The 22,759-nt window shown below is 41.9% G+C and overlaps 1 pseudogene; it reads left to right on the top strand.

Moving 5' to 3' along the window:
- The first annotated feature begins 672 nt into the window (after nt 1–672).
- Nucleotides 673–22,759, top strand: LOC121182218 (annotated as a pseudogene).

Here is a 22,759-nt window from a genome sequence, read left to right as displayed (position 1 = left end):
CAGCATCACTGACAGGCCGGCGATGCTGCCATAAACCGGAGAATAAATTCCCGTTTTAACGATTCTGATGGAGATGGTGTGTCGTATTCTCTGAATGTTTTTTTTTTTATGGTTTGCTGCGTTAATTCGTAAGTACTGTGTCTATAATGTGCTTTTGGGTGAGATCCACCTCAGAGATATAGCCTTCATCACAGCCTGCATGTTATCGGCTGCTGCTGTTTTGCATTTGCGCTGATGAGGCTGATTTGTCTTGTGTTGTGTTAAGCCGAGGTCGGCGTGAATAATACATTTCTGTATTTTTATTTGAATTTTTCTTTTTTCAGTCGGAGGTTTTTCCAAGGACATAAGTGAGCGACGCGGTGCGGCAGCGATGTGCACGTCTGACGGCTAACAGACACAGCAAGTGGGAGGGAGCCTGTTTGTGCCAGTGCCTGAGTTTTCCGAGTTGTCGGTGATATCCAGGGGTTCAGGCGCTCTGCTGTAGCTCCTCACTCGCTCCTCACCGTGCGGCTCTAGGATGCGACGTCATGAGTTGATCGCCCCTGACAGATGTTGCTGTGTTGCAGTTGCACGGACATAGACTCTCTCGCCGCTTCTCGCTGTTTTTCGGGGATGATTCTGTAAAAGAGAGAGAGAGAGAGAGAGAGAGAGCGAGAACTGTGTATGTGCTAAATGTTCAGTCGTCGCTTTGCGCTCGCACAGATCGCAACATTCATTTAGTCTCCTGGTTTGCATAAGATGATACCTGGATCTGCCGCATCAATGCTACCGTCTGCAGAAGCTGCGAAATTGTACCAGACCAATTACGTCCGCAACTCCCGTGTCATCGGACTTTTATGGGCCATCTTTACTATCCTGTTCGGTATTGTTAACGTGACCATCTTCTCACAGCCCTACTGGATTGGGGATGGCGTGGATACGCCGCAGGCCGGCTACTTCGGCCTTTTTCACTATTGCATCGGAGACGGACTCTCCAGAGACCTGGCCTGCCAGGGTAGCTTCACTGAGTTCGCCGCTATCCCCTCCAGTGCGTTCAAGGCCGCCTCCTTCTTCATTGGAATGTCCATGATGCTCGTTGTCACCTGCATCGGCTGCTTCAGCCTCTTCTTCCTCCTCAGCACCTCCACCGTGTACAAGATCTGTGGCTGGATGCAAGCAGCATCAGGTAAGTGCCTTTTACTACCTCTAGAGTGGGATGCAAGGGCGGGAAGGGACAATGAAAGGAGAGCAGAGGATAGTTTACTGTCACTGGTTTCGTGAAATGTAAGAATATCATGTAAAAATATCAACCAGGGCAGCTTTGATGTTGGGTGCCAGGGACGATCTTCAAAGATCATGTGATAATCTGTGGGGACTCTCTGTTTTGGGGGACCCTGCCCTAACACGTTTTGCACACCCTTGAACTCTTAAACACAGGGGTGGATTTGAATTTGATTGATCAGTTGATTAGGTAAGTTTATTGCCAGTGGGAGCAGCCAAGGTGAGGATAAGCAGACAGTGTCCAGGATCTCGGTGGGAGCTGCCAGCCAACACTGCTGATCACACAGTGCTGTCCATGGTGCTGAAGCTTTTGCTGAAGCCATGACAGGTACTGTATTCACTGTGTTTTTAATTAATGGCAACAAATAAGGATACCATTTGGTTGGATAATTTGATAAAATGATAAGAGAACATTATAGTTATACTGCCTATAACAGTTATAATGATATGGAAAAAAAAACTTCTTTAAAACTGGTAACGTCTGAATTTTCATATTTCATTAGATTTCTCTACAACTGTGTGACCACATCAAATATTAATTTTAACAACGCGTATGTGGTATTATAGCACATCATATGTACTGTGTAGATACAAAGCAGCCAAATGTAAGGTGGACAGTCTTTTCTTTTCCATGCAGATTAGTTTGTTATTGTATGATCTGCAGTCTGCCCTCAGCCAACAGGTCTGTGTGTGTTTGTGTGTTAGAGTTGGGGATGTTGAGGGTGTAGAGGCCAGTGGTTCAGCTGCTGCCAGCGTTTTGTCGCTGTAACTGTGGGCTAATGTCGTCCAGTGTGAGTGGAGGCTTCCATCATCTGAAAAGAGTCCAAACGCTGCCAAACATGGGCCTGCACAGCTGCACCAGTGGTGGCTGAAGCAGTCGGCTTCCTCTTCGCAACAAATACAGATGAGGGGGATTATTTGGAGCAACTCCAGCTCCAGTGTGTTATGTTGGGCTGAATTAATGCAATAAGCCTGTCTAATGAGGAGACCGCTGGGCTTTGTCCTTCTGCAGCTAAGAGATGAAAGAGAAAGCCAAGAGGAGAGACCCTGACCACGGCAGGCTGGCACAGGGATGCCTAATGAGCAGGCTTGGCTGCTTAGCACTGTCAGACTTCATTACACTTAGCTGAAGGTTAAACCCATGCTGCCTTCACTTACTAGCCCTGCGGAGGACAGGTGGCCCGCGGGCATCTGTAATGGGCCCCTTACTGTCAGCTGATGTTTTGAATGGAAGGTACAAATTATCAATATGATAGTGATAAATGGCAGGCCGGAGTGTGTGTGTGTGTGTGTGTGTGTGGAAAGAAAGGGAAAGAGGGACTGAGATTTCTTTCTTGCTCCCCTTTCCTTTATCCACTGTTTTCAGTCTTGAAGTATCTTGGCAACACAAGGGTATGTCACATCTCATTCCAATAAAGCCAGCCGAAATTAAAATTCACACAGTGGGTCAAGCCATAGCTTGTTGTCACCCATCCCTGCTGCTAGACTGGCCCAAGGACATGAATGACACAGTCAGTATTCAGAGCACTGCTCTCTGCTCCGTGGTAGTGATCTTTCTCTCTGCTTCAGCAATCATCATTACGGGGCTTTTTTTTTTTTTTTTTTCAGATAGTGAGGCATTATTTCATAACTTTTTTCATCTTCGGTGCAGATTTATATCAGGTGTTTTGCAGTATGATAGGTATGAAAAAACAGCATATAACTCTGCCGTGCTTCATTGAGTGAAAGGGCTTTTTAGGTAAACTCACCCAATATCAAGGTCATGCTGAATGTGTTGGCCAAGAGTACATGATTTAAGTGATAGACTGAATGCCTCTCTTGCAGCAGCTTTGCACAAATCCCCTTGGGCCAAGGTCAGAAGGTTGTGGATGAAACACCAAACAACACATAAGAAATTCACGCCGTTGCACAGAGCTCCTCCAGATCAGTTAGTGAGAGGAGCGCACACACACGTCTCTAGCCATCTCCAGGAAGAGAGTCTTCTGTGAGGCCCAGGTAAAAATGTTGAATGTTTGATGAGAAAGCAAACCACCAGGACACATTAGAACTCTCAGAGTGTCTACCTCAGCCAAATGAAGTTGAGTGCAGAAGTGCTCCTGCGTCCATGCTGCCCTAGATGGACTCGTATCCTTCTCTTGCTTTCCTCACCAGTGCTATTTCCGTCTTTGCATCTGCTCAAGTCCATGGCATGCAGATGTAAGCATGCCTTTTTTTTTCCGCTGAGCTGAGCACAGCAAGATACATGATGCACAAGTCCCCTCATCTCTCTCAGTTACCTTCACATAATTTCACCCCCCTGTGCATCTAGGCTCATTTCAGTTGCTCATTTTGAGCTAACCCTATCTCCCGTTCCCCTCTCCTTTCATTCAATTTCTTTTATTTATTTCCCCTCTCTTTTCCCCCGTTTTCTCTTTGCAATCTTGTCTCAGTGGGAACTGAACAGAATGTGCTGTCCATGTGTCTCTCAATCTTTTCTGTCTGGTAAATGCAGTTCTACAGGGGTCTGTACACCAATTAACTAAGAAGACTGTGAGGTCAGTGATAATTACTTCACAGCTTTACACCCTGTCTACATGCTCTGTCATGTCTGCTGCCAGCCCTTTTCTGTATTAGATGAAGTTGTTTCTTCTCAAAAACAGATATGAGTCATACCTGTGAATAAGCAAGACGTAAGCTTTGTAGAGTCAGCAGAAAAAAAAAAGTGCAGACTGAGGGCGGCGTGTTTGGAAAGATACAGACTGTTTTCAAAAGGACTGCGTTTACTTAGGGGTCACATTTCTATTTTTCCCTTGAGTTGTTTATTTTATTCTTTGGTTCTTTGTTTTGTCAGTGTGGGCTTGAGTGTGTGGCTGTTGTTTTTCCAGAAATAATTAAAAAAAGAAAAGATTTGCTTTGCAAGACTTAATAGGCAGACAAAATGACACAGCTGCATTTGAGAACATCCTCTGCTTCTTATTTTGATGTCTTTGGTACTTAATACTTCAGGGATATCTTTCCAGGTTGTGCACAAGCCACAAGCACAACCATCAAGAGGTTGGGATAGCTTCACTTTTGGGGATGGGTCTTTTCCACACAAGACATTTCGACATGTCACAGGACAAACACAGGTGTAAATAATAAAGTTAATGATGGCTGGATTTCATTTAGCTGCTTCAGTTTCAGGGTCCTGGTGTTGTGCATGCTGGCTCAGTGTCACACTGTCAAGGCTTAGTAACACCTGTTCTTTTCCAACTATGACAAGCCAAAGATGTCTGCTGTGAAAAGCTATTGTTATTTAGTTAGTCTGGAATATCCTTGAGGTTTTGTTACCGGGCTGAGATTAGCCCAATTTATCTAACTGACTGACAAGGGAATCAATAACAGCTGCTCTCAACAGTTAGGAAACACCTGCACCAACATGTTGGGTTTAATACTCGCCGCATGTTAATGCGTTTCCTCAGTTTGTTACATTATCATGTGGAACTACTTTTGCCACTGCCTTAGCTGTTGGCACATCTCATTTGAATAGTGCAATTAGAAGCTTATTTTCTCAATTAACTGTCAAATAGTAAAGAGTAATTGCGAGTTCTTCACGGTACTGGTTTTGTCCAGCCAACAATTCAAAACCCAAAGTTATTCTGACTAATATCACCTAAGATAAACAATCTAGATCATTTTTCTGTCTGTCTTCTAATTGAATAATGGTTTCAGCTCTGAACCGAAGAACAATATATCCTTTAGTCAGAGCATCAATCAATATTCAGACAGCGGCTTCTAACTATAAACTGATCCTGTGATTTGAGCTGCTCTTTGTTACATTACATACCTTTAAAGTGACTGCATACACATAAGAAAGCCATCTGTCATTGTCTCTTTGTAACTGAGGAAACATACAATTCAGCTGTCGCATTGGACCAGTCTGCTGCCACGGCAAACGGAGCCCTCAAGAAATCAGTTAAAATCGACTTTTAGATAAAGACGGATAAAAATCAAACAAGGAGTCAACACATCAAATTTTTGAAGCTTTGTTGTCTGACAGTAAAGATAGTGGGAAGATAAAGGAGAAACAGAGATGACAATAAAGACAAGAAAAAAGGAAGACACGATGTGAGAGGACCATAAAAGTAGAGACAGAGGGGCTGAGACAGAAAACAGTCCAGATAACAGATCCGATCTTTTAGGTCACCTCTCTCTGTCTTTCTCTCTCTCTCTCTCTCTCTCTCTCTGAATCATTATCTATTTCTCTGTGGCTTTGTCTCCCATGGTCCATTAGCTCTTTTTGAGAGGCTTGCTCTGAAAGGAGCATTAAAACCTAGTTGAATGCAGGAGTGGAAAGCGGTGGAGCTCGGCACGAGAGAGCCACCGTCATAGAGCTGCACTTTTTACTGCAGCAGCACCAGACCTGTGTGTGCTCCAGTGTTAGTGCTGCAAATCAGCGCTTTTGTCTGGATACCTTTCAGACCGTTAAAAGCAGATTAGTTCTTGCCTGAGGAAAAGGCTGATTCTGTTGCTTTTGCCTGTTGCTTTGCTTCCTGTGTGCGTTTGTGCGTGTTTCACATTCAGTTCATTCAGTAGAGGCACATCATTTGTCTGCATGCTAATACATGACCATCCCCTGCAACAGGGCCTGATGAACTTTTTTGGCCTCATCCAACATGCTAGATTTGTCCATCTCACACAACATTATGACATAGCAAAAAATTTGCATATAAATTAACATCAGACGTTTTTCACCTTCAGCAAACTTTAGCAGTTTTTGTCATTCATCCTTGATACGACCTCCCGCAGCTTAAATGCACGTCACCTTGAGTTCAGGTGAGTGAACCTGACTCTTTCCACACATTGTAGCTGTACCTCCACCCAGAAGATTTAAGTTAACATTGCACTGCTCCGTCAGCTCCAGTGAATTATTATTTATCCATAGTTCAGTTCACTTCAGTCTGGTTTGACATTGTGGAAGTACTTTGAAGGTCCAAGCTAATGCAGTAACTGCAGTAATGCAATGTTTTCTTAAGAATTTCAGCATAAGGTGCGAATATGCCATTGTTGTGTTTAGAGCTTGTTTACAATTTTTAAAATAAGTTGTTAGGAAGTGAGTCTGTATCCTACTGAGATTCTTATCGAAGTGCATTCATATTTCTTTTTTTGGAATTCAGTTGCTGTGAAGTTTTCATATCAAGAAATTTGAATAAGGCAGGTTTTCTGTCTAAATATGGTTTAAAATACCTGTGTATTGTACTCAGAACAGAATTAGTTATTTATTATATCTATAGATATACACAAACTCATGTGACTTAGTGAGCGCTTATCAAAAGCACAAGTAGCAAGTAACCTAATGTGGATAATGTTATGTGTCTAAACAGTGTGAGAAATAAACCAGTTAGTTATAAATATTGTAAACACACAGCCCAATCTGATGAATAAATTACCTGTGGCCTGTCCACCCATATTAGCTTCATAAGTGTGCACCTCCTCTCTGCACAGTTTGTGTACTTTGAATGTATCCACATGGATGAAAATGTAGTCTGAAACTTTCACAAATGTTACACAAGGACGTCTAAACCACGGCCCAATACAGGAGGTCAGTCTTACCTTGGACCTTTGTGTTATTTAACAGCAGTCCGTGACAGTTTGGGGGCTGTCGGTTACTATCATCACATTAGAAACAGTCTAATGTATCCAGTCACTCGTGCTGCTGCAGCTACGTACAGAGCGGGGAGTAATGTCTCTCTGCAGCACATCACGCCAGATACCCAGTGGGGCAGATTTGTGTAATGCAGATAGTGAAACAACATGGGAGAGAACTGTCTGCTGTTGTTACATTAAGGTGCATTAGTGCTTTTAACTATGAAACACTGGTGAGAAAGACAAACCGTGTCTGTGGCTTCGTGTTTCTATGAGAGAAACTGGTCTCATACTGAACTAATTGACTGACCAAACAAGGTAAGGCTACGGGACATGTTGAAGCATCAGAAATATGAATCCCCTGTAGAGTCGGGTAGGTTAGGATTCCACAGGATTCAGAGATCTGTGGCTGAAATCCACAGTGGTCGACCGGGGGGGATGGACAGTGGAAGTAAGATGGCAAAGAGAGGTGATGACAACTGGTTTGGGATAATTGCAGAGCAGATCTGTATTCTCACCGGGTCTTTTTCAGAGCAGCACTCGAACTGCATATGCTGACCCACCGCCTTTTTTCAATCAAAACAACTGAACACACAACGCTGCCTCGTGCGCCAATCCACATATGGCTCCTTCGCACTCGGCCCGCTCAACATTCAAAGGGGAGATCAGGATGATCTCTGGAATACAGACTCATAGCTGTGACTCTCCTTTGCTATTTTTATGTCTTCTGTCTGTCTTATAACCTGTCTCTCCCATTTCCCCTATTTTCATATACAATCGTACAGCAGGAAAAAAAAAATCAATCTTGCTTTCTTACCCATTTCCCTCACGTCTACAGAGGTAATCTGTTTTCAAATCACCTCTGCATCAACACCCTTAGACTCCTGCGTTTTTGTAATTAAGAAACACATACAGCCAGTTGAACCATCTAATTATAGCCAGTGGGAGGCATTTGGGAACCATCATCCGTGCAGCTCTCCCTACTGCTGATGGTTGACAGCAAGAGGAGAGGATGCATGTACTGAACATGTGTTTTTAATTACGTACCCTGGCCAGGTTGTTCCAGCACAGCAGGGGGTTCACATGTATGTCCATGGGCTTTTTTTGTAATGCATTTGTTTTATTTGATTTAACTCTGAAAAGTTGGTATAATATAAGCACCCTGAGATCATGTTTTTAAGATATCAAACCAAACAGATCAGTGCTGATAAATTAGCCTACACTTTGTGAGTCTGGGTGTAGCGCCGCGGAATACAAACTCTAAATGCCAGCTAAGTCGTCATCACGAATCCCCTGTGTTTGGTGTCCCTGTAGCCCTACAGTGTGTGGGACTGTATTTGCTGGAGTTAATCCCTGTGATCTGAGAAGTGGCCTGGCTCAGGCCAGATCTTAGGCAGTGGGAGGCTGCTGACTTATTCCACAAAGGGAAGGATGAGGTGGGACAGCATGGACACTGTGTCCCCTGAAAAACTTTTGCTACCAATGCATGAATGTATGACATGTATGTATATTCTTGCACAGATTTACATTTACTTAACTGCAATTTTGATGTACTTACATACCTTGGTATTTTACATTTTATTCGATTTTATACTTTATACACTATTGTAGCTTTTAATTCACTACATTTATCTGACAGCTACAGTCATTAGTTACTTGTCATGTTATGATTTTACATACAAAACATGATGATCATTATTATCAGTTCATAAAATATGTTTTATATGATGTATTTCATATGAACTATGATTATATTATCAGTATATGAGGCTGTTAAAATGAGCTCCACCATGTCCGACTACGAAATTACCACTTTCTTATTAATGTCTAGATAATAACGATCCAATGATATAATAACTGGGACCAGTCGGCAAAGTGAGTACCTCTACTTTTGTTCACTTAAGTTAATTTTGTTGCACTTTTACTGAACACTTAAGTAATTTGAATACATCTTCCACCACTGCACATGCAAAACATTTGTGTCAGCTGCAGGAGTTCATGCTGAAGTCAGTCAAGCCCCGAAGCACTATTATGTTAGAAAGTGCTGGCTGGAGGGAGCATTTATGAAATCTTGTATTTTTAATTTAATTTAATATTTAATTTTGCTTTTTTTCTCTTGAATTTGCCATCACAACTACATCATCACTGGTTGGTGCTCTGCTGCAGACCCTCAGTCTGTCTTGGCTGAATACTCCTAATGTTAGCTGTTGACTGAGAGAGCACAGCCCTGCCTAAGCTGTTTGCCTCCCTTGTCCCTGAACTGGTGGCCTGGTCAGTATTTGCACAGAGAATTCAAAGGTCTCTTTTGATCCCCGTTGCCCTTGCCAATCTTTATCCTCTGTGGAGGTGCAGGCTGCATCTGGACCTGTTACATAAGCCCTCCACCCCAGCCTGACTCCCTCCTGACTCTGCTCACTGCGGTTTACACTGCACTCCTCTCCCTCTACCCCCTCCCTCCACCCTCTAGCTCTGCAACCCCACCTCTGCCTTAACCTGAAATGTTGGCTCTATTATAGAGGCACATGTTTTACTCCCGTGCAAGGGCATAGGTTTGGTTTTATCTTTCAAAGGGACATTTTTTTTGTCAGATGGCCCAACTGATACACACACTTGTTCTCTGTCTGTACACGCATGCGCACATGAAAAGCCTGAGTCTGCAGTTCAAGTTTACTTGAATTGAAAATGTGTTTGCTGATATAAACTTGCCTCAAACTGGACTTGTATCGTGATTTTTTTCTGATTTTAAACAGATATTTTTTGCTGTGGTAGAAATTCAAGAGAATGTTGCAAGAAGGTGAATGAAGGTAGTGTGCTATTCTGTTAGAACCGAGCATCCAAATTCACCTGAGGTTCTGTAGCTCTGTCCTTCTTTCACTTTGTCGATTTAGGCAAGAGGCACAGCTCAAGAGTTTTGTGACAGAGCCACAACAACGCTCAATCTCATCTTTAAATTATATCTATTAAAAAACCTCTCCTTGTATTATTTTTCCTCCAAGCTGCTGAACTCCAGCAGCTCATCTGTCTGTGTGCCTGTATTGTTCAGGCTGCTGCTGACAGGATTTTCAGAATAAAATGGTGCCACTGACACTAACAAACAAACGCAGTTGGACGAGCTGTGGCTAATTTACTTTATAAATAATGTTCATGCCTTAATGACCCATGTGCAGTAAGAACTCTGCTGTTAATCCACTCATGAAAACGGGGAGCGAGGCTTAAAATATTTCTCCAGCTAATTTCATAGAAGATAAATGCTGTTGGTTACACTTCAGTTCAAGGACCTGATGGCTTAAATTGCTTTGGGAGGCATTTTTACCTCTAAAAACTAGCGAACACTTAACCAGTGAAATTTAAATATGATATGAGCTGAAGTTAATTTTGTCCAGTGAAAACATTTTGAATGTTGTGACATGTGAAACCTTCAAACTGTTTCAGATTCACCACTGCTCATCGCCAACTCCACTACTGCCACTGCAGCTGGTCATGCATTCAGTTGCTTGTTTAATTGATTGACTGCCTGAACGATTTTGGATATTAGTGTGTGTGTGTGGGTGGTGATAGAGACATTGCATTCTTTTCATCCTCTCCTGTTAGGTAGAGATGTGTCATTTTCAGTCTCCGTTTTGGATTCATGCATCAGGCTTATTCTGAAGCTGTAAACGATGAAATGATATATCCTAAAGCTCTCTTGCTAGTCGAGTTTCATTCCCTGTAGTATAGGTCAGAGTGCTTCCTGCAGCCTACAGGTACACTTTAACATGCAATATACTGTAGTTGGAAGATTAGTTACAGCACTGCAAAATGGTTAAAAAGTTTTTGTAAGGCTCGTCCTGGCACAGAACAGAGATGATTTGATGAAATAAGCCATTTCTCGTTCCTTCTAATCCCTTGAATTGAATTGATAGGTAAGCTGTGGGCATTACAGGCTCACTGTGCAGAAAATTGCTGAAGATGTTGACAGAGTGAGATACAGAGGATGCCTGGAAGCTCCGTGCTCCCTTCTAGCAACCACAGAGTTTTGCCAGCAGCTGAGGCAGAAATAGATTTGGACTGTAGACAGCTCATCTCAAGAAGCCTGTTCCTCATCTTCCAGGGGAGATAGTTGGAGTCAGTTTTAAAAGTTTCTCTTGCTCCACTTTCCACTGTATACTTGACACTTAGGAAATATTTTTTTAGAGAACTGTCTTAAATTTGTATCCAGCCAGCTGTCCAGAAGTATGCTTGTGTTCTGGCTGTGCTGTGTGAAAGTGTGAAACTGAAAATCCCATATATCTCTCGTAATGTCTTTCTCTTAGTCACATAAACTGACACAGATTATAACTCTATCAAAGTAAGACAATAAGCTGTTACGCTTTCCATAATAGCACAATTCCCACATTTACTGTATAACCCTCATTCTTTGTTCTCTTTCCACTCCATAAACCTGGACCATGAAGCAGACTTAAGTGGTGACACATTTTCACACTCCATTTAGTCCCACTTTATAGATCATACACTCTTAATTGCCCCATTTATCTGAACACAATTATGGCATATCATTGTCATAGTCTTAGGCCCATGTTTCTTGGGTACTCATTCACTCATCTTTGGAGCCAGAAAGAAGTTTTAATTGTCCAGTGTGAAGAGGGGGTTGATGCTGCCCACACTTCATTAGAGTCTGGACTGGCCAAGGAAAAGATTGGATTAATCAGTCTCATTCTCCTCCCTCATTATTTCGCTGTTCAAAGCTGCACGTGAGCGGCTCTGTAGGTGAAGTTGCAGTCATTTTTCTTTTGGTATTGGTGTCATGAAAATTATATGAGGAAGGGCAGTCAATGACAAGACCATCCAATGATGCAGTCCATTTACCATTTACCAGTGCTACTCAGTCTACACTGAATAGCCTTAAATGATAAATGGTTTGTTTACATCATTTATGTTCCTAAACACAGAAGGAAAATTTGCAGCTAAGATGGTTTCACAGGCACAAAGAAATCTGATTTTGCATCTATGAGTGAAAGATTTAAATTTCACACAGCATGTCCAGACCCCTGCACATGGTCACCAAATACTGACTGGGCCCACGTCCAGACCAGGTCAGCAAGGGAAAAATACTGAGCAGCTCTGCAGGAGTAGCTGAAGAGACTTGTTCAAGGGCTCCTCAACAGCAGGTGTTTACAGAGAGAGCACAAAGGATGTCTTGTTCTTCCCAGACCAAATTAGGGGGATCATACCGATACCTTTCAGTGACAAGACAGTTTCTTTTGGTCGTATTTAAGCCCATGAGGCATTACCTCCAGCTGTGTTATAAAGCACACTGAATAGGTTAAGATTTGCCACCAAACCAACAGTATCAATTCATGCCAGTATGGCATGAAAAAGGATTTGTAGAGAAATGTGAGCCACTGTCAAAATATAGTCTGCTTTATGCATTGTAGTACCATTGAACGATACTACAATGCAGTTGAGAGTAGGCGGTGTTTTGGAAACTATTACTTGCTGGTGCAGATCACTCCAGTATCCAGTATGCTTTGAAAAAAGAAATGTAAAATCTACGCAGTTTGTCCTCAAACCTTTAAAACAAGCAGAAGCATCCGTTTGGTCGTTGAAACTTTGGGCTATTTCTACCGCTCCCACCTCTCTCCCACAATGTGCTGTTCGGCCTTGGGCTGCTTGTCTCCAGTCTCGGCAACGTGAGTCATCCAAGCACCCAGCCACACTGTCACACTGTGCCTTTGCGGTGGCAGGAGTCTCACTCTGCCTGGAGCTTAATGCTGCGAACAGCAACGTAGACAACAAGCATCAGGGATGAACTATGTCTTTAGGGGTAGTAGATCACATTACTGGCCAATGAAGAACAATCACAGGCTGTAATTTTGTTCTGTTTGGATGTGAGTAATAATTGTGCTGTCTTTCTGTACCTCTTTTCTTGTGTCGTCTGGGCTTCGTATCAGTTGCTTTCTTTGAGACAGAGTATATAAGACTGTAGAAGGAACCCTTTGAACTGAAGTGGTTGGATTTTACCCACATTCAGGTCACTATTTCACCTTTGGGAGTGTAATACTTGCTATTACATTAATGCAGGCGTAACTATGCATATTCATGGCAAGACCCACTGGGATAAACACTCAAAGCTGTTCCCATAACGTCTGTGCCTATTTTCTTTTATGAGCTGACTTTTAGTTTTTACCTTAAATGCCATTTTGCCAGCCACAGGCTCATTCACCAGAGAGACTGTCAGTTCAGTAAACACTCTCTTTTATTTATCAGCACCAAGATGTGTCACTTTGGGAAGTCACAAACGAACGAGCACTTAAGCCACTGTGTATATTTTACACAAAGAGGGGCATGTTTACTGGTATATATGTCTATGCGTGTGTGTGTTTGTGGTAGAACTGGATGTGCATGTGCAAGTGCGGTTTGGGTAGTGCGTATGCATAATTCAGTTTGTCACAGCTATTTAAATGAGAAGAGGAGAAAATGGGATCCACAAAGGACTGTGGGAGTTGAAAAATGTGAATCCCTTTTCATGGCTGCTTAGATGTGCTGCAGATGTGTAAGTGATGGAAAGAGCAAGGAATACACAAAACTGTATATTACCATCTGCCACCCGGTGCAATCAATGACATGCTGAAACACTGGAAACGCGCTCAGACATGCAATTGCACTGACAATGTTATAACACAACATGAGCCAGATGCTGCAAAGGTAGATAACAGTCTCGTCTAGATTTATATTTCTTTTCCTGTAAACCTGATGCACAGATCCAATCAAGCGGCTGCTTTGGAGGTCACATTGGACCTCCAGTCCCCTACACTACTTGCAAATGACACTGAGATTATAGGACGCAATGGGATTCTTTCAGTATCGATGGGATTTAGCAGTCTCTTTTGGAAAATGAGCCAATGTGCTTCTGACAAATCTACTGCCATCATACCGTCCCATACCATCTGCTGGTCTGCCCTCAGACTTTCCTGTAGCGCTGTTTGCACCTAATCTGCCCTACCTACAGTCTCTTACGTAAGATGCTGTTAGCCAACAAGCATTTCTCAGTCCAGTTTTCCACTCGCATGCTCCCAGTGTTCCCAGGAAGAGAAAGACACAAACACTGTGAGGTGTGTGTGTTTGTGTATGTGCGTGCGTGCGTGTGGAAAAGGCAGAATCGAGTAAATGCTGAGAATAGCTTCGCCAAGGGGCTCCAGCATATGGTAGCCAGTGCTCATGACGTTAGTGCGGTGCTGGGTACTTGCTGGCGGCCACACACAGGGCTGGAGTATGGCACCCTACAGGGTTCTGTCTCTCACCACCCACCCCACCCCCCTTGCTCTCTCTCCATATCTCTGTATCTCTGCCTCACCCTGCCTCATAATCTGTCTCTCCTCTCTCTGCGCCTGTCTGCTGCTCTCCCCTCCTGCTCCCCAGAGAGAGCAGGGAAGAGACGGAGAGAAGGGCAAAGCCAGAAGGGTCGGATAATGCCGTCAGTTAATATCTATCTCCACTCCGACTGACAGCTGCATTCTGTCAGGTGTGCTGCTGTTTCTGTGGCGAGGATTTGGAGCGCACAATTTATCACTGCAGCATGAAGTTCTGCTCCAATGCAGAGCGAGTGGGTGAAGCCAGCAGATAAATAAAGATAATGAGGTTTTTTTTTTTTTGTAATATTTTACTTTGAGTCCCCCTATTTAGTCCTCATAAGCATTAAGTAAATAGTTTATATCACACTATAACATAATTGTAAGCAGCTATAAGTACAATATTTGCCAGCAATTGTAAATTCTCCAAACCAAACCTATGCACAGGAGTAAAACATGTGCTTCTAAGATTTTATATTTTTATCCTACAATGTCATTCATTATCCATTTATACAGAAGCCTCCCCTTTGTTAACAATTATTATTGTTAACAAATACATTAACAAGCACTTATATCTGCTTACAGCTACATTGTAAACCATAGTCTGTTATATATATAACATAGTCTGTAATATTCTTCTTATAAATGCTAAATAAGGACACTTAAAGTGTTCCCTGTTTTATAATAGGCACTGCAAGTTAAAATTATTTTCATTATCAGTTCAATTAAGCTGGGATAGGCTCCAGCTTCCCGCGACCCTGACCGATTAAGCGGTATAGAAAATGGATGGATCAGTTCAATTATTTTGTCAGTTTTTGTTTTTTTCTTCGATCAATCATTATTTGTTTAGCTAGTCTATAAAATGTAAAATAGTCACAAATGCAAACAATTCCTGGAACCAGTGAATGTTTGTCAGTTTTGTCAGATGAATCACTTAAATTACTGATGAATTATCGAAATAAGCCGTGATTCGTTTTCTGTGGATCAACTAATTGATCAATCGACAAATCATTTGAGCACAGTAGACACACATAATGCATGCACATATGCAGCCAAAGTCAGGGGAATATATGGATCTACATAACAGTTTTTTTTCCCTGTTCTTAATAAAAGTTTGTACCATGAAAATGACAAAATATGTTTTGTGAATATGTGTTGTAATCTGCTTTTTTTGGTGTACACACTGCCTTATTTATTTTCATTTCAGTTAGTGATTTCCAACATTTACCAAACGACTTGAATGGCGGGAAACAAGCCTCCGCTAACGGCGTTTGAGTGGGAAGCATTACGAGCTAATGATACCTGTCTTACTTACTTTGTTATGGTGACACTCTTTCATGTACTACAGACATTTTTTAGTACAAAATTATTGACTTTTAAAGAAGCTCAAGCTCTGAGGGACTGACACGAAAACATGAGTTGTCTATTGATTTTTTTTTTTTTGATAGTAGTTTTCTTGTTTTGTTATTAAGCTTAATTTTAGCAGTGCTAAAACTGCTGTGGCGACTTATTACCATGCTTGTCTTGTTATCTCCGGAAAAACAGCAAACAACAAAATGATCCTGTCAGTGCTGCTAATAATAGTTTCTGTGCTGAACATTCTTACTGAACTTTTTTGCTGAACATTTCATCTAATGTCTTGGGTTTGCATTAACATGTACATGTACTATAGCACATTTGACACTTTGATACTATGAATGTATTCAGAAAAGTCTTTTTATTTTTACTCAGGAACACCAGACTGCTTTCCCCAAAACATATTTTAAGGTTTCATGGTTTCCTCTGGTATTGCCTTTGGTATTATGGATATGGGTTTAGACTGTATGGTGCTATAGTTGTGATTTTTTTCCTCTGTGAATTTAGCTTAAGCCTCTCCTTATGTAAGTGGATGTTGCACTGCGCTGGAATGGGGCCTCTTGGGCTGTGTTGTGTGGCTATGGATTAGTTGACTTCCGGGCTTACTGTTAACAGTGTATGGAGGGGACATGTGCTCCTCCTCTTACCACATGCTGTTTCTGGAAATGGGAGTGGCATATGTGGCACCCTCTGTTGGTATAATCTTGGCCCGTGCATCCCTCAGAGATGTTCATTTGCAGAAGCAGGCTTTGGAGTAGATAACATTCAGCAGTGATGGTGACAGATACTTTTCTGCTTTGGTATCTCTTGTTTTCTTTTGGTCTCTATCTCTCTCCCCTGATGCTTTCAGCATTTTTCAGTGTGCACCTCTTTCATTCATCATTTTTCTGCAGCCTCACACTCACACTCACTCTTTCTCCTTCTTTCTCATCTGCTACAGAGCTCCATAAGCTTCCTCTCCCTCCTCTTGAGCCTCAATGTAACTTTCATGATGGCATTGGATTGAGCTAAAGGCATCCAAGAGACACCCAGAAGGATCTGAGGAAGCTTTTGTTACCTTTACAGTAAATGCATCACAAAGGAGAAGGAATAGTAATGTGTATTGACTCACAGAATATCAAATGTTGTTTGGTCTTCCATGGCACTCTCTCTGTTCAGTGAGTCTTGTTAAACATAAACCTCCATAATATTTATAGAGTCTATTCGGCTGGGAGAAACACGGTTGGTAGGAATTCATTCTTATTCCAAGGTGAAAAAGTTATTCGTATCAATGCACCGCTGCTTATGGTTGCACATTTTCTTTCCCAAAGCCCCCAATGGAGCAGTAACCAGAAACAGTTTCCCCCTTAGGTCACCAGATAACATTACAGCTGACTGATGAGTTCAGCTAACCATGTCAGGATGGACAGTTGTCTTCAAAAGGGCAGATATCAATATCAGCGCTATTACTGCTCTGATTGCACCAAACTCGCCTTCAGAGTTAATCTCCGGTTGAGAACAACTATTGTGATAGTGGTTACTGTTTGGCAAATCAGTTGTGTTGCTGAACCAACAAGAAAAAGTCGATAGATACCAGGGGAAAACACAGCAACTGTCTTTTTTATGTTCTGGAGCCAGAATCTGATTTGGCCTCAACCTCTTTACGGAAAACACTAAAAGGCGGTTTAGTTTAACAACACTGCCACATTTGTGTAAATTTATTGTCAAGGCAGGGCCTGCTCTGCAGCCTCTGCAACCACAGTCAGCTTCTGTATTTCTCAGTGTGTCATTGACAGTTACATCAGAGACTTGTTAGCAGGAGGTGAACGGGCAGTCACGTGATGCAGGTAGGAGTGGACCTGTTCGCTGTCAGGCCCCCTCACTGGTCACAATGTGCACCAAGACCTCAGCAACACTCACTCAGGAGCTGAATCATGTACTAAACTCATGAGGACGTTTGACAGACTGTGATGCTATGCTGCGTAAAGCACTAGAGTGGGCTGAGTGACACATATAGGTCCTGGTGAGGCCCGATCACAGCCTGTCAAGGCCAAGTTAAGTCTTGCATGAGTGAAAAAGGCTGTGAAAACAATGTGAGGGTCTAATCCTGCAGAAGGGAAAACTCAGACCGGGTGTTGTGAATCAAGTGTTTTAATGTCATGCAGCATGGAGACAAGACATACAGTTCACAGTGTGTTCTGCAGTGTTGTCTGAAGAGTGTCGTCTTGTATGACTCTTTTTACTTGTAGTCAGTATGCCACAAATACCTTTCCCAGCATGAGAGACAATAAAGGATGTCTTCTGATTGTAAAATGTAAAAGTCAGGACAACCAAATGGGGTTCGTTCCCAGGCCATCTAAGATATTTCCAGATCAGCAGTTTTAGATAAACAGGTCATTCTAGGAAAGATCTGTTAGCACACCTACTGTAAGCACTCAGGACAGTTAACTGGGGTTCACTCCCAGGTTAGCTAAGGTCTTTCCAGATCAACAGTTACAGATGTCATTTCACTTTAGGGGACGTCTGTTTTAAATGACCACAAGGTATAATCCTTATTTCCTTACAACAACCCTGGGGAGAGTTTTACAACCTGAAAGAATGTGGGAAAACTTGTACAAAGAATGGTTTTGGGTACAGCTTAGTTCTAAATTAACAATCCTAGACTTCACTTTCACTAAGGACAGATACATTGAAAAAAAATTTCCACAAGGCTTGTCGCTTGATTCAGTGGTGCAGCAAAACCTGCAAAACCAGGGCTGTACAACTATATAATGATTTCTGTTGCTTAATTACATATTACTCGTATTACTAATGTACAGTAGAAAGGTTTGATGTAGAATAAGTCATTGCAGTACTCCTCCATCCGTCTATCTGAGTCTGAACAAGTACCTGAGTCCTTGCTCTCTGAAACACTGTGTGCATATGAATTTGTTATGACAGCTGGAGCCATGGGGAAGGTAGAAGAGGAGTCTTGGGGATGCTCTGCTCTGTTAGGTATGCAGTTTGTCTGCAGCATATATTGCTCTGTAATTTCTCTCTTGCTCTCTTTCTCCTGCTGAAACACCCACCAATGTCTTTCAGTACTACTAAAGACTGCAGCGTTACTGTAGCAAAGTGCGGCGTGTGTGCTTTCATACATTTGTGTGGGCAGCTTGTGCGTGTACATGTAAACAGAGCATATTGTTACCACTTTTGGTTGTAAGACTGTGGATAAGAAAGAAAATGCTACAAACGAGGCCAATAGCGCATTAGTTATATACATATACATTTCTGTTGAAAGGTGTACAAATAAAAGCAGGTCCTTAAAATGCAGATTGCATGGGTAACAAACTAGAATAATGTTCAGAAGCCTAAACCTTAATGCATAAACAAACAGCAGTCAGCGAGGAAAAATTGCAAGCAAGTGTTTTAGGGATAAAGCAGTGGGTATGTTTTATTAGTATGTTTTATTATTAATGTGCAATGCACTCTAGATAATTGTGCAGTCAGCTTTTTTTTCCAGGTCTTCTGCTGTTCTGCTGCAGCATCACCTCAGAGGAGAACCTCATCCAAACTCAAGATGAGAGAGATTTTTTCCCTTTAGGCGAAAAACTGAGAATGAGGAGTGGTTAGTTAAAATCTAAAGAGGGAGGAAAGGCTGCAAGACTGTGCACGGTCTCTCATTCTTGTTGCGCTGTTCTGCCGCAGCACCACCTCAGAGGAGAATCTCTTTTAAACTGAAGATGAGAGAGATTCATATTGAAGATGAGAAAGATTTTACACCTTGGGCAAAAACTGAAAATGAGTCGATGCAAGTTAAAATCTAATATTACCTCTTCTTAAAATGCAAGAGGGAGAGAGAAATCCATGAAGTTGTGTAACAAAACAAGTAAGGAGATCCTGGGCAATTTTTGAAGACATTTCATGTGACCAGAGCAGTCGCTGCTTTCTAAATCTCTTGCTGCTGTTGTGCCTGGCCACGACTGTTAGTGGTTGTTTACTGCTGGTTTTACTGCTCTTCCACAGGCACTCATTGTGTCTAGACACTTATTTCCCGCCTAAGGGAAGAAATGAAAATCAACGTGATGAATGCAATAGAAACAGTGAGATATCCAGAGAGGAGAATCTTAGGGTGGGGATTTTTAAAGCACTCGAAATGATCATTCTTCTTCTTTATCTCTTATTTCCCCACAAAATCTCATTATCCCTGACCCCATTTATTACTGTGCACTTTTCCTCCCACACTCATTTTTGTTCCTCTTATACCTTTTGCTCCCCTTTCCTCTCCTCATCCCTCTCTTTCATCCACTTACCTCCCTCATGTTTCCACCTCCCTTTCACTCATTCTTCCCCTCTCTGCCTCCCACTAGGTGTCTGTCTGGTGCTGGGTTGTATGATCTATCCTGATGGCTGGGACAGCGACGAGGTCCGGCGGATGTGCGGAGAGCAGACAGACAAATACAGCCTGGGGGCCTGCTCAGTGCGCTGGGCCTACATCTTGGCTATAATGGGCATCCTGGACGCCCTCATCCTCTCCTTCCTGGCCTTCGTCCTGGGGAACCGACAGGACGGACTCATGTCAGAGGAGCTGCTGGCTGAAAGCAAGGGTGGGAATGTGCTATCTAATCTGATAAAATGTGATATTTTATTGATCTCCTTTGGGAAAATTCCCGCTTCACTTGAAGTCAGAGCCAACTTCAGAGCAGCACTCTGGGAGCATGTTGGGATTTAGTGTCTTACTTAAGAAAACTTCAACAGTACTGCTACTTGCCAACATGCAAACTTTTTTTTTTTTTTTGGTTGAAGGACAGCGTGTTTAACCCTTAGCCTGCCTTCCTCACCAAATCTTTACTTCTACTTTTGGTATTAATTAAATGAAATAATAAATACATCTCCACATGCACGGTGAATACATCTAGAATTGGTCAGTGATTCCTTTAAATTTCTATTTATTTTAAATCTTTTATTGGGTTATAAATCTCTGGGTCACTGACATGGAACACTCTCATTTCATTTTATGCAATAGTGAGCTGGCAAAAAGCATATTCTTAAAGTAAATGAGAACACTTTAAAACTTAATTTAAGCATAGACTCCTGATTTATTACAACCTGTGTGACGTTCTACCAGACTGAAAACAGAAAGTGCACACTCATTAAGGTAGAAATAAAACATACACGAGTCTGGCAAACACATTATGTGAGTTGCATTCATAAAAGGATCACAGTCGGTGTGCTTACTTGTGTTTACAACAAATGAAAGCCAAAGTTTTGAGGTAATGAGATTTTGAATCAGCCTCTATAAAGCAAAATTAAACGTAGGAATCTCCAAATGTACAATCTGAACCTAATTAAGGGAATTCTTGAAAAAAAAATCAGCAACAACAAATAAGCAGCCACCTGCACTCATTTTAATCCCTTAATAATGCTTCCTGTTTAAGATACCTTTTGATAAACATTCATGATCTCTTCTGAAATGGGATTCTTTGTGACCTTTTACCTCTCCGTTTTATATGTAGTTTTGCATAATAAACATCTGTTATCAGTGTGATATTTAAAGGAGTCTGTGCTTTAAAATGATGATTTCTTCAGGGTTGAATGAGGATTCATTAGGATGCCATCCCAAATAAGACTAACCCACTTCCTGGTTCAATGCGCGTTAAGGGGTTTTAATTACATTTTAAGTATTATCTAACCATAAATAACATAACTCCCTGCTATACTATGATCCAAAAACAGTAGGACTACCTGACAGACTCTCTACCACCATCACTACCCCACCAGAGTGGGGTGGTCACAGAAATGGCCTGGATTAAACTGGTTGCTGTGCATACTTTATGAAACTCTGGATCACTATCACAGGTCGCACACAGTGACATACTGTGAAAAGGCCTGGGTCCAGGTATGTGTCCCAGTGGGAAATGGGATTTATATGTTCATGCCATGTAGCCTGTAATGGAACCAGGCAGGCATGGACATTCAGCAACCCTCTAAAGAGAAGTGGGAAGAAAGAATAAGACGGAAGGAGAGAAGGGAATGGTACATTAAAGGGTCACAGGGAGGCTCAGAAAGACTGACTGATGATTCCTCAGTTTGGCGTCACCTTCTTACTATGAGAAAAATATACCTGTAACATCATGGTGCTGTGTTAAACAATCTGTGGATGTAGCTGGTAATATCCTCTACAGAGCAATTTAACCAGCTCTCAGAGGAGATGTGTGCAATTTCTGTTTTTCCATTCCCGACCCCAGTGACCTTCAAGAGACAAATATGAGATAGAGAAAAAAGGCAAAAGATCTATAGACAATCTCACAGAAGAGAAAACTTGAATGGGATTATCAGCAGCTTTACCAGTTAATAAATAGCCATTTTGCAGCCCAAGGATGTACCAGTCCTTCCTTTACAGCTCAGGAGAGTCTTTCATTTATGAGTAAATTACTACAGCTCAACAGTCTTTTACCAATTAGCTCATCCCTGATGCCATCTACTGGTGTCTGTGTGCAGTACAGCCAGTCTTTGTGAAGAATGCATGTATTTGGCAATGCGTGAACATGGGAGTCTATTAATAGCACGACCTTGAAAACCACGTTGTAGCACTTTTTATATTTTTCACTGTGGTTCTGTTTTGTGTTTGTTTTTTGTTCGCAGAGGGAGGAAACGCCTAATCACATCCATATCGTAAGTAAGAATAAAACATTCATCTTTAAATAGACGCATGTTGATCTGTCAATGCATGACAAAGAGCTGTGTGTCATTATGTAAACCATCATGCACATTGTGATTGTTCTTTAATATTTATATATATTTATATATATATATACATATTGTCACTTGTGTCCCTGTGGCCAGTAAAACAACGTAAACTGAACTACTGAAGTATTCTTCAGAGCATAAACACTGAACTCCTTGCCTCCTGTGACCCCCTTCAGCAAACTGTGGAAGTAGTATTCAGATCTTTTACTTTTACTTAAATAAAAGCAGGAATTCTGCAATGTAAGAATACTCAAAAAATACAACTGAAGATCCTGCGTTAAAAATGTGACTGAAGCAAAGTTACTTTCCACTACAATACTTTTTTCTTCTTCTTCTTACTTCTTACTCTTTTTCTTTCTTTCTGTCAGGTTCCTGAATCTCCATGTGTCGGTTTTCATACAGTACCAGTCCCTCAACATCAGCTTAAAGGAAGGAGGCAGTCCGGGTCTGTGGAGGAGAGGAACACTATTGAACCAGCCAGCCTGTCTTTTACATCTACCTGC

This window comes from Toxotes jaculatrix, chromosome 5 (genome assembly GCF_017976425.1).
Source record: "Toxotes jaculatrix isolate fToxJac2 chromosome 5, fToxJac2.pri, whole genome shotgun sequence".
Classification (NCBI taxonomy): Eukaryota; Metazoa; Chordata; class Actinopteri; family Toxotidae; genus Toxotes; species Toxotes jaculatrix.
Note: the sequence above shows the minus strand (reverse complement) of the source record. Positions and strands in the feature narration are given on the sequence as shown.